At 36.4% G+C, this 16,647-nt stretch overlaps 1 protein-coding gene across 1 annotated transcript in view; it reads right to left on the bottom strand.

Annotated features, from left to right (window-relative positions):
* Positions 1-16,647, bottom strand: part of FILIP1L (filamin A interacting protein 1-like) — a 75,765-nt gene that overhangs the window by 20,199 nt on the left and 38,919 nt on the right. The window lies entirely within an intron of this gene.

The following is a 16,647-nucleotide window of genomic DNA, read 5'->3' on the forward strand; positions in this document are numbered from 1 at the left end:
TCTGCATCTTTGATTATATTGTCAGCTTTTGGCAGGTATCTGTGCAACACAACTTTTTGCTATTCTGCACTGGAACAACACTGATCTTGGCCATTTGCTGAGGCTAGCTGTGTGCATTCAGGTTTTTGTAAGAAATGTGATTATCATAGTGGTTGAGAAATTAAATCAGTGCAGCCCTCAAGGTCAGGTATAATTTACAGCATCATAAACCTCCTAATACCGTTAAGTTACTTATAAACCATCCTGATGTTTTATGTTTAAACATTATAGGTGTTAAAACTATCTGAAGGAATCGTGGCCACACTGACAGTTAGGTTGCCTAATGTCAGTTTTTAAGCAGCATATCAGAGCAAAACTAAACATTGTAAGAAAGTCAATCCTCAGTGAAGGTGCTGGCCTTGTAACCTTGTATCATACACATAGAAAAAGAAAATGCAGTCAGCAGGTAAACAGGTATTCACGTTGTGCCTTTTGAACTTTTGAAAGCCCAAACCTCTTGCTGTCTGTTAGGCTTGGATTTGGTCTTATATCCCAAACTTGCAGATATACCTAAGTGCAACCCCGCTTTTATATGATTCTTGAAGGTTCTCATGGTGGTTTTCCAAAATTAATTTTATGAGTTCATGTTAGTCCTCAGTCTTTACTGAGATGTAACATACTTAATTTGTTAGAGACTTGGCATAAGGTTGTGTATTTGTTTATGTAAGATCCTAAAAAACCTCCAAATACCTCAGATAATTAGGTTCTTTTGTAGACTTTTCTTTGTCAGGGAGATGTTTGGGGAGTTGGTCTGAGGTATGATTAGGTTTGGCCAGCACATTTGACTCCTTTCAACTGGATTTTTCCCACAGCCAACCTACAATGATTTTCTGATATTAAAGAAAAGCCTGAAAAGCCTAAATTGAGGTAATAACATATTAGAATTTGTATGTTTCACTGCTGTTCATATGTATGGTACATATCTAGTTGCATAGATTATGCGAGGGAAATGAATTGCATATCAGGATTATACTTGCACAAAACGACTGCTTCAGAACTCGTTAGCTGAGGCCCTTTGATTTTTTTCGTTTTTTCCCCCCTCTGAAATACCACAAAGACTCTCTAGAAGTTGCTCCTGAAACATAAGATGATACATTTGGCTCTGGTCACTATTGTAATGCCCTTGTCCAAATGGTGAGGCGTTACAGCTTCCCACTGACAAGTTCCTCTTGCAGCCATCCTTTTAGTTCAGGAAGAGCTTAGGTAACAGCCTCAGCAACATCCCCTTTCGCAGCATTGTAGTTTTCCTGCATGGAGAGAGGAAGTGTTTGCCATTCTACAACTGTCCGTCAGGCTTGTCTGATTTAATGGTGATACTGTATAGAAGTCTGGGTATGAAATTTCTTACAAAACCTTCACCATCCCCACTGTTTTTATTGTAGTGCGTAAGTCGCTTTATATTCAATGTAATGAAATGCTTCGTATGAAAAATTGACAGAATGAGAAGTAGCAATAAACAGAGTTGATATCAAAAACTTAAAGGAGCCCCAAATTCTTTACAACAGTCAGTTAACGTAATGGGGAAAACAGACATGAAAAGCTTTTAGTGTAAAGGGAGAGGTTTGTGAAATGAGCTTGAAGGAATGCTGCTGGTTGACAGAACAAATAAATGGGGAGAAGACTACGTCATCTTCAAAGGCAGCTTTTTACTGGGTTGTTGGTATATAAACTTTTGTACACTTTTCAGTGCTGCTTTCCCTTTGAGTTCTTCTTAGTATAAAAATCTCTCTTCCCTCCCCACCCTCATCTCTAAATGCTTTAGTAGTGAAGTCCAATTGATGATTTACTGTTGCCATAGATATAAAACCATAACAGAAGCATAACTAACAATTTCATTTGGAATGAACTCACGTTTTGTGTGTGCATGAAGTGAAGACATCTTATATTAATACTGTTAAAATAGACTTGGGCTTATTAGCATTTGATTTATTTTAGCTTGCTTCCCTATAATATATTTTTGTAAGGCAAATTAAGCTGAGGTGATTAATACCTAAATTAGTGCTTTAGCCAACACCTTCGTATTAGCTAGTTGATATCTCTCTGGCCAAATGAAACTGTAATGCTCCAGTGACTGATGCCCCTTAAATTTAAGCTTTAGAAAGAAAACTCTTAGATCAAATAGTAACCAACAATTGTGATTTTCATAGGGATGCTGCATAATTGTTTATGATACAAATAAGATAATTGGGCATAAATAATAAAATCAGTTGAGAATTATTTGAGTGAATAATCCCAGCAGTCCTTCCAGTGAGCATCAGTCTATGTACGATATGTTGGGTTTTTTGGGGTTTTTTTGTCTTCTCTTTTTCTTCTGTAACATCATCTCTCATCTGGAATACTTGCTTCAGCAAAGCACTGGAGGTTCCAGCCTGCCAGTGAGGTAGTCTAACCCTATCTCTGATCAAGTCTGTGTTGCAAGGGTTATCTGAATGTAAGTGCCTAAATTATTGATATCTGGCCTGGGTCATTGTATAAACTGAGATGGATTTTCAAGATATTCTGTTTCTGTGGTTATGCCAAAAGACTTCAGGGTATTTAAAAAGATTTCCTTCATTCAGCAGATAAAATGCAGTTTTAAGATTCAAACAGAAATACAAGCAAATATTTCTAACCCTTGAGATGTATTTGTTTTCAAAATAATACTTCTATAAAATCACTCAATTGAGGTTAACTTACAGAGCATAGTGCAGAAGCTGTGAGTTAAAGGATTTTAATGTGTTTCTAAAAAGAAAAAAAGGGATGTATTAAGTGTGGTTTTTATATTGTGTAGTTAAATATGTTTTTGCACTTGTTTTTGATAACTGTATGTTTATTCGTGTATTCCTATACAGAAATATTAATATATTCCTATACAGAAAATGCCCTAGACAGTGCTGAATAGATAATTTCTTGGACAGACTTGAGACTGATACCATAAGAAGTCCACTGGGAGTCCGTAATATTTGCAGAAGAATGTTTCCTTGGCTGCTGAATTCCTCTTTCATGGTTCAGTAGGTCACAGCAACTGTGTCTGCACACATGCACTTAGGAATGGAAGAGGACTCTAAAATGTTTGGAGTTTTTGTTGTTGTTTGCTTGGTTTGGTTTTGTGGTGTTGTTGTTGTTGGGTTTTTTTTTGTTTTTTTTTTTTTTTAATTCATCGCTTCTTTTTGTTTAGTTTTTTTGGGGAACCTGGCTTCTGCAGGTCAGGGCTGGATTATGTATATAATTTGAATTAGGGCAAATCACATGTTTAATTGAAGAAATGCTGTAACTGATAATAGCACTTTGTGATATTTTGCACATTTATTTTTTGACAGAATAAAAATACTTTGTGTTAACTTCATCCAAATTACTCTCTTCCTAAAGAAGAGTATCTAGAGTATTTGAGAGAGAAATTTTACCAAAATTATGCAAAGGTCAAAAAAAGTTGGCTTAAGAAAATATTTAAACAAAAGAATAGGCACTCCCCTCTCCAATAGATTTTTTTTTTTTTTTTTGTCCGTTTCATTTCCCGTTGGATTTCATGATCATGTAATTTCCTATTAGGCAAAGGTAGCTATATCACTTAGGCATAGCTTTCACAGATAATTCCAAGTTGTTGACTTCATAAGACTACAAGAACCTTGTCTGAATCCAGGCCAGCAAAAACAGGCATTTGAAATTGTTTTTATGAACATGAATGTTAGGTAGTTAAACAGAGTCAGAGCAATGTCTTCTTACTTTTTCTCAAGAGCTTCTGTTATAAATGACTGCATTATTATAGCTTACTATCGTACTTGTTTGCAGTACTACTTGTCTGCTTTTTTATTTCCTTAAAGAGCTTATATTTGTCAGCACTCCAATCACTGTAATCACTTTCCCCAGTATGCATTCTGTAGCCTCTTGGAGTTAATACTATGCATTTAATCGTGTTGTCTTGTTTTCCTTGTTTTTTTTTTTTTTTTCAAGTGCATATGGCTTCAGCTACACTATATTATATTCAGTAACATAATGACTATGTGTTCTCTACAAGACCTGGGGACTCCCAAAACAGTTGTCTTCTTGGTGTCATGTGATATAGTTTTGTGTTTAAGGGGGGTTTCCCATTGTAATACAGAGGGGGACCTGTACTACATCGATTTTGTTTAATTTATGTTTTTACAGGATTCTAAGGGGGCTGCTTTTCCTTTGAGTTTCAGGGAAACTAAAGAAAGGATGGAAGACTGAAACTGAAGACTCTTGTTTTTTTAACTGTTTTATTTTGTTCTAGAATGAATCATTATTCTTAGGATAATAACAATGGTTATTTTATTTTTCTTTAAGCAGTCTTGTGATGATAACTTTAGAACAGGCTGTGTTCTTTATGGATGCAAGTGAAATGGGTGTTCGTTCATAAAGCAGTACTTTTATCATTCCTTCCACCAAAGTATTGAGGAGATTTTAATATGCACCTTATCAATATCTTGATTTACGTCAGATTATTCTGCAGAAATTACTCAGATTTTGAATGACTGTGACTTTTTTTTTTTTTTGTGTAAATCATAAAGATACATGTTTTTATCTAGCTCATGTGCTCCTTACCCTTCCCTGGGTAAAAGATATGGCTTACTAGAGGTTCTACAGGTTATAACATGAGGGAGAATGCTTCTAAATTTTCTGGACATGTGCTTGAATTTCTCTCTGTACAATGGAAATAAAAGCACTAAGCTGAAAGCTTTTAAATGTAGATGAAGTCATGCCTCTTTGTCTGAGGCATTCTTCCCAGTTAGCAATAAGCTATGGTCTGGCCTTTAATAGGAAAAGAAACATGTTTCATCATTTCTGGTAAATCTTACAAGTTGTTGTAATTTTTGACACTAATGCAGTTAAATATTTGTTTTCAGAAGAAACCCAGTCTGTCTGTGCCTTCTACAGTTCATAGCAACAAAATCTGGGTTTGTTAAAATGGGTTTCTGGTCTTGGGGTGGCTATGCATTTTTTTTGCATTTTTTTTTCTTTGCCTACAGTTCTAACAATTGGTGTGTAGTTTTTTTGAAGACATATGTTGTAGCTACTTTTATGGCTCTCTATATTATCATTATTGATGCTTCTCTTTCCCCCTTGTCTCTATAAAGAGAGTCAAAAGCCTTTGAAATTACAGCAGCAACAACATACCATAGCTATTATGTAATCTGTTGGCTTTATCTGAATCAGTCAGCACTTCCCAACGGAATGGGAGCACTTATTTTAAAATTTGTTTTCTATTATATTGTTTACATATGTATATTTTAAATCATTAGTTTATACTAGGATGCAAACCTCCACAAAGAGTGTCTCAACTGCGAGAGACTGTGTATAAGGCAAATTTCCTGATAAGGAGATTTATTTTATAAAATGAAGGCTTTTAATGCAGGGGAGTGTGTTCTGCTTATTACTCCACAAACTACCACAGAGTAGTAATCGTTGCTTTATCTGATGCTTAAAATGCTGACTTCCTTTACAAGTTTTAATAAAAGTCATATATGATGGATGGTATTGGCAGCTCTGGGTTAGCTTGAGCAAAATTTGAAACGTGTACCCAGATGTATTTAGCTGTGATGCTGAGCAAGCATACACAGATAATATATTCTTTAAAAAATTAATTAATATGTAACAGTAACGTTGTTTGTGACCGTGATTTCACAACTACTAAGCAATTGAAAATTCTTCCTGGTGATATAGGGATATTGGCACTCATAAATGTTATTAAATTCTGTGTAAATTTGGTGACAGTAACTGGCATGAGAAATTTTTAACAATTTTGTGTTTGTTAGTTTAAGATTTAAAACTAGTTTAAGGTTCACTTCTAGTTGGAGTAATTTTAATTCAGCACTGGAATTCAGTTTTGTTTTATCATGAAACTTCAGTTTAAGAAAATAATTTTCTGTCTTGAATTATATTCTTTCAGTATCTAGATGTCCTTGGAAATCACCCATCAAAACATCAGTCTTGTGTAAAAAGTATTAATACTTTCTGTGTCAGTAATGGTTTGAATGTGCAAGGTGATTAAGTTATTCTGTCCTTTAATTTCTAGTCTTGTAGTCGGTAGCCATCTGCAACACCCGAGATTATGATAGGAAGGTGTTGGACGTTTAGGTGGAAGTGCTGAAGTTGCTATCCTGTGAAGTTGTTGTCAGGTTTTGGTTTTGTTTTCTTTTTTTTCTTGACTGCATATCCTGAAAAACAGTTGTAAATGAGCACTGACCTGACAAGACCACAATATTAATGAGCTTTACTTGAAGTTAGCTTTAAAAACTCTTGAGTCCCAGAGTTCAGCTACTAGAAAACATGGCACAATGAATGTGAGCAGGACTTTGATGTGTCACCGTTTTTGAGATGCACTCCTCTTTCTTCTTCCCTCTTTCTAGATTTAACAGCTATTTCAGTTATTCTTTGAAGTCAATATCTATTACTGCTGGCATTTCAATGGCGTATAATTGTGCATGTAGCGTGACTGTTAATCCTCTTCTGTTCTGAATCTAAATGCATCAATAACTTAACCGGTTCACAGGAATACGACTTGGATTTTGTTGGCTAGTAGTTTGGGATTTTTTCATGTTACCATAGTAGTGCATATTCACTCCCTCTCTGTCTATCTCACCTTCTCTCCACGCTGTCTGCAAAGTTGGAAACAAAGCAAGTAATTTCAGATGCAACACCAGAATTTGGAACTCTTCAATTTTACGTCAGCCAGGAAATTATAGTTTTACAAATGGAAAGCTTTCAGAAGGAAATGGAAAGATGAACCACAAGAGATGTGGTGTAGGGGTCAAAGCAACAATACTGAGGCAGAAATTCTCAGTTACTAATCCAGATCCAACTTCTGCCTTTTTTCATCTTTAACAAGTAAAATTTTGTGCCTGAACGTCAGATTTATTAAATGGAAAAACAGTATTGACTTTCTGGAACAGATTATTTTGAGAATTAATATTAACCCAAAGAGGTTTTAATAGTATGGTAACTACACAAAATAAACAGAGACAACTAGTGCTTTTTATAGTTTGTGATTTTTAAATGACAGTGTCATTGAAATTATTGGATTTGATGATTTGATATTTGATATTGCAAAATAACAAGTTAAATTGATGGAAGAGATTCTGTGTCTTTATGAAGCTTATTTTAAATGTATACTTTAAGCACTGCTGCTAGAACATTATTGCTTTACTACAGTTTATTGAGCTGTTTTTGAAAACAGGAGTGTTATAAAACACTCAGTACTACAGAAATAAACAGGACAGTGTTTTTTTCATTATTTTTTCCCCTCTACATGCAGTTGGATGTGCTTGCATTATCCGTTCAGAGGGTCAGTAGCAGTAATCGTTACCATTGCAGCCTATTGATAAGATTTAGCAAGGGAAAAATTGTAGAGGGAGACAATTGAGCTCCTGAAGACTGTCTTTTAGAGTCCTTCCTGCCTTCCCCAGGTTCCTCATGGGAAGATTAGGCACAAACAAGGGAGTGCAGTTTGCCCAAGTTCTGGAAATCTGGTCAGGATGCTACTAGCACTGATTACCCCAGCCACGTGTGTTTAGTTTCTGTGAGGCAGATACTAGTACTTAGTTATCACTGCCATGCTGTGTTTACTATTGATGGAAGTGTAATAGCTGGAGGGCTGAGTTTTTGTCTTGGCTATTTAACCTGCATCCTTTAAGTGACTGAGGAGTTTGCAGAGGTTCTGATTTCCTGAATAAGTCAGTTGCTTCAGCTCTGTATAAGTTTGTAACTGTTAAGTAATTTTTTTCCACTTTTCAGTTTAATGCATGTTTTAGATTAAGAGAACAATCTGTGTTTTCTGTTCTTTAAGCAATCCTGTCTATAATATGATTGTGGGGTTTTTTTTATGCTGTGTATAACATCAGTGTGTAGGTTCAAGGTGGACCTCTGTTTTATGGATGCTTTTTTGGGGGAGGGGAGCAGCTGGGAATATAGGTGCTTTTCTGGTATCTGATTCACCTGGGGCAGTGCTAGTGCTGCTGTCTTGACCAGAACTGGGCATAATTGTGCAAGGATCCAATTCATACAAACTTTTTTTAAACTTGAATTAGTTAATATTTTTGGTATGACAGAAAATGGCATGCAGCCAACAATAACACATCATGTTACTCAGAGGAGACTGGTTAGTTGTAAATGTCATTTTCCCATAACATTTACAGGAACTGGATGTTCTCTAAAACAATTTTAACACACATTTTATATAGGAATAAATGTCTGGGGCCACATTTTCATCCATGGGCAGAACAGGCACTGTGCCTATCTCTTATGCTAACCATTGCCTTATTTGTGTATTATCAGTCATCAGCAGTGGTAAAATTTAGAACCTTCTGTACTGCCATGTGCACTTCCTCTGTTGAACTGAAGTCATCCTCCTTGTTGCTGCCAGTCCTGGATAAGCTTCTCGGTCATACAGTGGCCACTTGCTTTTAGGCAGGTGAAAGCTGGCTGCAAATTTTAGTATGTTCTCCACATGCTCAGTGTACATGACAAGAATTTGCATGCTGAAATTCTGGTTAGAACCATGCAGATTGAACATTGTAAGTTAAAGGTACTTTAGTACTAAATGGGACTGTCAGGGAAGACTGAGAGTCTGCCTTAATTTGGAGGAATGGAGCTAGTTAAAAACAATTAGACAAACATTCCTCAGGAATTATGCAGGTGGTGTCACTCCTGTTCAGGGGGATAAAATTCCATAACTTCTTGAGGGTCCAGTTCGTACCCATAAAATCTTTACTATATACATACATCTTAAGACAAAAGTAAGCTTCTGGTGTGCTTACTTCCTCAAGTAGCTCTGCGTACGAGCATAGTAAACCCTAAGTGTTTGGAGACTGGGCTTGGGTGGCAGGCACCCCATTCCTTTGTTTTCGACAGAAAACATAGACCTTAATTGTTACTGCAAATTTAGGTTGAGATATTTAAATTTTCCTAGATGGAAGGCTGCATGAAGCAGTGTAGTTGAGGATTTGCAAATAGGCAAAAGATTTTAATCAGGTTTGCTGATACAGTTGCAACTTTTTCTAGTAGCCAAGAGTGGAAGTAATAAGAGGAGTAATAATGCTAATGTCAAACAGAGATCTCATTTGGAAGCTAAATATATTTTTTCCTGTAGATGTGATAGTGTGAGGATGTCCATTTTCTCTAAGACAAAGTTGGCCAGCACTTCATCTTGGGGGGCACAGGTGAAAGAGAGGTTATAGCAATGCTCTGCAGCATGGTTAACTAGCTAAAGATGGCTTTGAAGCTCCAAGTGATGAAGAACGCTGCTGGTTTCCTGTTTTGCAGTATGTGACCTTCAGAAATTGTATTAACACTATTTCCAATGGATTACAGATTGCTTCTGGGTACAATTCTAAGTATTGAGGCTTGGTAGTTCTGGGGACTTTGCTATCTGGAGATAATTCACTTTCTTGCTATCTGTCCTAATCCTGCTAAGTGTCTTGCTGTATGTCTCCTATATCTGAGTGTGTTGAGAGTTGAAGTGTGGGATGTTTGGAAGTTGTGTTTTCTCCTGTCTCAGTGGGACCTGGAGCCACATTGGCCTGGGAGCACTTGGTGAATCATCTAAAGGTGCAAAGTCAATGCACATTTGTTTAAAATTTGTTAATCCTTAGCATAGGTGCTCTTGTTCAGGATTTAACTTTACATGGTTTCTCTAAACTGATCCTCTTCAAAGAGGACTACCACATTGTTTTAGACTATAGGATAGGAAGCTACAGTGGAGAGCTAAAGAGGATAGTCTGAGAATTTTTTTTATGGTTACAGTTCTAACCAAGGTTTACTTAAAAGATTTAATTCACATATTTAAATAACAAAGAATAATCTAAGTAGCCTCTTCACCTGTGATGAATTATTTAACTAAAGAACATATTTTACTCTCAGATCTGTTGATTATGATGTGTTGAAGTAAGATTTTTCCGTTCTTCTGCAGCCTTGGTAGTTCACTGAGTTAAAGATTGAATACTCTGCTTAAGCATAAAAGAAAATCGAGTCCTTTAGTTACATGTCCCCTCAAAGTGCCAATAGCAGTTTGTATCTAGAATCAGCTTATTTTTTTTTTTTTTTTGCAACTACTTGCATGTGTGTTCAGCAGCTGGAGTAATTGTTGCTTGCTCGGGTTAAAAAAAAAAAAAAAAGTGTCTCTCTTTCTTAGAAAAAAAACCCCTAAGTTGTTAGGGTGGAAAAGTGGATTTTAACTAGTTGTAGCTATTCTATGACCAATGGTTTCTTAAAGTTGGTCTGAACAGTCTTCTTAAAGCCAAGAGATACTTAGTTTTCCATCTTTAGTTGTTTTCCAGTTTTCTTTCAAGAACTGCCATAGAAAAAGGGCTTTTCTAGGAAAGAGGAGGGTCATGTGCATGTATGCTTCCCTTCCCCCTTCATATGAAGACTTTAAGACTCCAGGTGTTCTCTTTTCTTCAAATAACTGTTAGTTCAGTTGAACATTCTCTGCTTCATTATTGTACCCCAAATTGATTTATAACTCAATATCGTTATGTGACTGAAGGGCACTTGGCTACATGCCCTATTTGATCTCTTTTCTTACCTCTTGGATGATGGTCTGTGATGTTTAGGTTATATTTTCCTATTTTCAGATGTCACCCTGAAAATGAAGGAGCTGTAGTGTGCTTTCATGTACATTATGTTTCTAATGTAATACATTTTAGCTTTTAGCATTAATTTATAACTGTTTCAAATGCTGAAAACAAAAAGACACAATTATCTCTAGGCAGAACTTGCTAGTTGTTGGTTAACTGCATTAGCCTAGATATATGAGAGGGTCATTTACAGGTTATAAAGTGTTACTGTGTCAAATTCTGATTTTGCTGTTTACAAAGATGGCAGTAATCATCTAGAGCTTTAAGCAGAGGGTGGGAAGAAAGCAAGGGGCAAGGAGACACTTTCTGAAGTAGCTGCTCCTTTGTATACCATGTTAGATTTTCTTCCCTCCTCCTTTATAGGGGTTAGCTAAATATGTAAGCTTGAAGATTCTTGTCAGCTGTTGGCTGCTGCTTTCCCAAAAAGGGATCGGTGTGTGCACCTCCTAGCGCAAGCCTGAACACTCTACGCTGGTTGGTGCTGTCCCTGCACCACACTCATAGGCAGTCTATTTTATCTGTCTTGAATTGACCTGTATTGAAGCTGTGCTTGCTGACTTTGCTTCAAAGGCTTTTTATCCGCCTGCTCTGCTTACACATATGCAAGCAAATGCACGTACCCTTTTATATATTGTGTATCTTTTTAGAAACATATATTTTAGGAGAAGATTTAAGCCTGCCAAGATTCATGGTGGCCTTTTCATTGGAGCCAATTTAGTATTTAATTTGGGAATGACATGGGCTGCTTGTGAAAAGGCTTTTCTCTTTACATGAAAGAGTATATGGTATTCCTTTGCAAGTTAAGAAAATGTTTCAGATTTGAACATTAACAACTTGCATTTTTTTTCCACCTTCCTACATCCAAGTTAGTATGTTCAGCATTGGATTTGAGATGTTTAGGTCAGGGGTTGGCTGCCCCGAATGTGGAGCTGTTGTACCGCCAGGTTCAAGTGACCAAAATTTATAAAAGAAATTAGGCTCATGTAATTAACCTTCCTCTTTTCTAGGCAGGGATCTGAAACAGAATGGGTCTACTGAGATTGAGAAGGTGCTTGACTGGGGGAACATTTTAAAGTTGAAAACAGAAAACAACTGTGGCATTTCTTAGGCTGCTCCTGAGAAACCTCTGTGTAGCTAAGTAGAATAGAATCATGTTTGGGAATGTGGTGGATGACATTAGTTTTGGGAAGCCAAGCTTAGTGGTGATAAAACTTCCTAATTTTCTTCATAATTTGGCCTAATGACTAAAAGTTATGCAAACTTTACCAGAATATTGATTACATCCGTAAAAAGTTGACGGAATTAGTCAGCTTACACTTTCTCTAAGATAGTTTTGTCCATGTGCTGAAATCGAATATGTAACTAAAGTGTGAGTTTTATGAGTGCATTACTTTCCATTTTTAAACAGTTGTGTGTGTTTTTTTTTCTCACGGTAGTAGCAACATGCTGCTTCATTTCAGCTTTTAAAATTTTTCCTCTTATGCTCTCGTTGCAACAGTTGCTCTGTAAACACTTGATAAGCTTTGTGTCTCCAATAAAAAATGATAAAGTTTTAAATTCACTCTCTGCAACAAATTTGAAAGAAATTGCTTTGAATATTAGGTTTAAGGCAGATCTTTAAGAATTGTAATCTATCATTTAAGTACAACTGTTATGTTCCTTCCCAGGCCTCTGCAAGCCTATAAAGGACAGTGAAATCTGGTTGATGCGTTGTTTCTCATCCCTGAAATACATGCAAGATTAATGTTTTTCTTGTCAGAAAAATTTCATTTTATCCATTCACATTTTCAGTCATGAAGTACTTCTGTGAAGGCTTGTTGAACCTCGAGCATGAGCAGTTAGGTGGTTGTGGGCTCTAGTTGCTCAGCTTCTATCAGCATGCAGTGTGAAACAAAATGCCTCAAGCTCTGCTTATTTACCTCAGCAGCCACTCGCTGATGGTTATCCATAGCTCCCCTGCCCAGCCCGAGGCTGAAGTCAAGCAGTTGTGTTACATCATGGCGATATGCAGACTGAGCTGTAGCAGAATAGGTGACTTCTGCAACAGGCAAAAAGTATGTGCATTTATCAACCTGAATGTCCAATGTTATGGGACTTTGAGTTGTGTTGAAATGTTGTCTAGCAAGGGTAGTTTGAACTTTCACCCCCAAGCTTTCAATCTAGTTATTAACGGAGGGTTATACAATGATGTTGCTGGGTGTTCACTCAGCTAGCGTTCATTTATTGCATGAACATTCACCTGTTCACTGTCACCTCGTATCTGCTGTTCTGGAGAGGAGGCAGTGCTTTGGGAGGTGTTGTTTCTGTACTGTTTTTAGCTGGAGGCTACAGACTACCACAGAAAATCTTAAAATGTATTTTCCTTGAATTTGTAAACACTTGAGGAAAAACCTGTGAATGCCTGAGTGTGCTCCATTGTTCCATCAGCATGAGTGCTGTTACTGACCTTCCAGAAACAACACGGTGCCTTGGGCATGTAATCAAAGTGATTTTTGTCTCACTGACAGAAAACACAGCAAACATCAAAATGAGCTAACATACTGAGAGGTGTTAAGACTAAAAATGTCCATTACTTCACTTAAATCACAAGACTGGGCACTATATTTAGAATTTTTCTGCAATGCCTCTTACCCTCTTGGAGCTGAAGTAATACAGTTTAGTGAATGGTTGAACTAACCAAACTTTCAGCCACTTCAAAAAAGCTCAACATAAACCTTAAGGATGCCACAGCAGAATCCATTCAATATGAAAGAAACAAACCTAAGCAATTAAAAATAATGTATTTTTATTGGTAAGGAATAGTTTCTAAGCTCAAATGAACTCGATGACAGGCTAATGTATTAAGAGGAACTATTAATGAGTCAGAACTAAAATTTTATAGGATGGTTTTTAAAGATAGGTCTTCCTACATTGTAAACTCCTTAGGATTGTCTGACTTAGATATTTTAATTGCTTCTCTGACTTAGGTATTTTAATTGCTGCTTTAATGAACAATGCTCAGGTAATACCACACCCAGGATTTGAGAGAAGTTGTTTCCAGGAGAGGTCCAGAGGAGCTGTGGCTGCTCACTTGCCCTTGACAAACTACACCTGGTAAAGAATTTTTCCTGAAGAAAAGTGACAGCCTTTTAAAAACTGCCACAGAGGGGAAACTCGCTGGGAGTAAAACCAGGCTGACTTTTTATCCCATGACAATGGCAAATGTGATAATTCATCACAGTATTAGGTAAATAATATGAAAGTGCTGTTAGTCAGCAAAAATTGAGCAATAGTTTTATTTTATTAGTACTGATGGGGCAAACTTAATAAGTGTAAGTTATAGCCCTTGGTCTCCTGGGTCAGATCTCTAAAAATTCTACTGTCAGCAGTTATACTTTGTCAGTGGAGGGAAGGGAAGTGACAGGGAAGGAACAAAGGATCAACGCATCTTGATAGGAAGTTGACTTTCATTTCTGTAGGATATACTTGTTAAAATGCTTTCTCTTTGCATTGGATGTTGTAAAAAGTTACTATAAAAAGAAATTTAAGTGAAGAAATACAATTATTGAAGGTGGAATTATGTGAGAATTCTTTTCCTTTATTATCGCCTTTTACTGTTAAGTCATGCTAGCTAACGTTTTAGTTGCTTAAAATTAGATAGTCTCAATACATATTAAAAATCAGATAAAACAAAGGAGCGTAACACTAGGGGTGGAGGGGAAACAACAGTGAGACAATCGTATACCTCAGAGTAATTATTTTGGACTTCTATCAGTATAAATGAGAGCAAAATTGTTCTTTTAAGTATTAAGTGAAGAATGTTTTCCCTTTCGATCTAAGGAAGACAGACTATGGGAAACACAGTTCTTCTGGCTTTTGATAGATGTTATGATTCATGTTAGGCTAGCAGCATTCATACAGATGGTACTTCAGATATTGCTAATGCAGTAATTAATGATAAATGTTACCCTCTGTTGGATTTGGAGGAACTGAAATAGTCTCTTGCCTATGGGTAGGCTTCTTTCTTTTTCTAGTTCCTGCCTTTATCAAAGGTATGCGTTTATTCCGTGTGTAGCATTTCTATGAATATTTTTGCTTTATCATATTGCATTCCTTTGACTTCAGTTTATCCTTTCTACTCAGGCACGTTTTTTGAGATCTGTTACTTAACTTTGGTTTGTAACATGTATTTTCATAATGTAGCTAACTTTTCCACTTTATAATTTGACAATGTAATATTAAATCACCTGGATAAAGATACATAGGAAACCAAGTAATCATTTATATCAGGAAAGACATCTAAAATGCTAGGACATAGGTTGCAAATCTGCAGATATGACATAAAAGCAAGCAGAAGACATTGTAAGGGGCTTAGGATACTGCTCCGGGATATTGGTTTTCTACTATAAACTTACATTTGTTCTGCTTGCTAGGATTCTTTTCCTTCTATATATACCATACAGTGCCCTCTTCCCTGACTCTATAGCCAGGCAGACTCAAGGCATCAACAGAGGTTGCTCCTTACAGGAAAGATTATATTGGAAACATGGATGTGATCTTTGTCTAAATGCCAGGGTTGATAATACACAAATACCTGAATTATCTTTGAAATTAAATGTCTCTCTATGTACTTACATTTTTTAGAAGTGTGTGGGAAATAACTCCTTAATATTTTCTTGTTTAAAGCAGAAAAAGTAATGAAAATGTTCACATATTTTGACTCAGTCTGTAAATCCGTGTATGCTTGATAGTACAGCAATGCATGTGAGTGTATCAGCTTTGATTTTTCTTAAATGTGTACTTGAACCAGGATTTTACAGGATTTAGAACATCAAATGAAGGGGAAAAAAATCCTTTCTGCTGTTCTAACATTTAATGCAGATTTAATTTCATATTAAGGAAAACAAAAACATACAACAAAAACATTCAGTTTTGAGAAGGGTTTGAATTTAAAGATCTTAAGGGGTCTTAACTTTTCTAGCATTTTAAATTACACATAAAACTCTGGAGAGCAATGCTTAGTAGTCTGAATTTGCAAGTAGGACAGTACAATTGACTTAATTGTAGTTGTTCCTATAAAGAGGGATTTGACAGGGTTTGGTCCTTAATCAAGGTAGAGGACAGTGTAGTTTTGTATACTATGCAGATGTAAATTATAAAAACACTAAGGTCTAATCTTTCAAAGGTGCTTAGTGCCTTGTGAGAACTGCTTTCCATTCTCTGTTTTTTGGAGTTAATAACTGCAGTACTGTTCAGCATCTTGCAGAATAAGCCTTGAAGAGCCTGGTAGGTTTTTCTGATTTTTTTGAAAGCCTTATCATTTGTTTGGTGAACAGGAGTTAGTTTTTTAATCAAAATCTGACAGTTCTGTCCTCTTGTGATTTGACATTTGCACACAAGGCACAGAAGAGGGAAGCAGCGTGTAGGAGTTGAAAAGTTTGTTAGTAATTAAACTAGTTAGAGTTGTTTCTTTCAGACATAGCATAATGTATTGCAAAGTAATGTTTGTGGCAATTTATACATCCCTCTGTAAACTACAGTAAAAGTTGTTCAAAAGTATAGTAAATGCTTGGAGACATATGTGCATACATGCCTACTAATATATAGCATATGCATATAAATGCAGTGTAAAGAGAGGCAGTAGCTCTACCTAATATATTACAATACAGTTGGACTCTTTCCGCAGCTTTAAATGCAGTCCTGATTTTATCCGACCATTTGGAAAGTGTGTGTAATTCATAACTACCTCTCTCTTTACCATTAAATTAATTCCTCATCTGTTGTCTCTGTAGGAATTGTTTAAAATACAGTTTTTAACGCTTGAAACAGTCATCCTACTTCTGAGTAACCAGACATCTAGAGCTTCTGGTGCTGTTTTGGGGTATGTCATTGTTTCTTAGTTATCACCCCTTTTTTTGGAAGCGACTTTTTAAAAATAAGTATCTCAGTAGGAAAAAGCAAGAAGCGCCAGCGCTTGCCAGAAGAAGTTTGCTTCCCACCCTCTCCCTTACCTTGTGCTCCTGGACTATAGAAATCCTAGGTCAGCTATTGCTCCATG

This window comes from Pterocles gutturalis, unplaced genomic scaffold (assembly GCF_000699245.1).
Source record: "Pterocles gutturalis isolate BGI_N339 unplaced genomic scaffold, ASM69924v1 scaffold839, whole genome shotgun sequence".
Lineage (NCBI taxonomy): Eukaryota > Metazoa > Chordata > Aves > Pterocliformes > Pteroclidae > Pterocles > Pterocles gutturalis.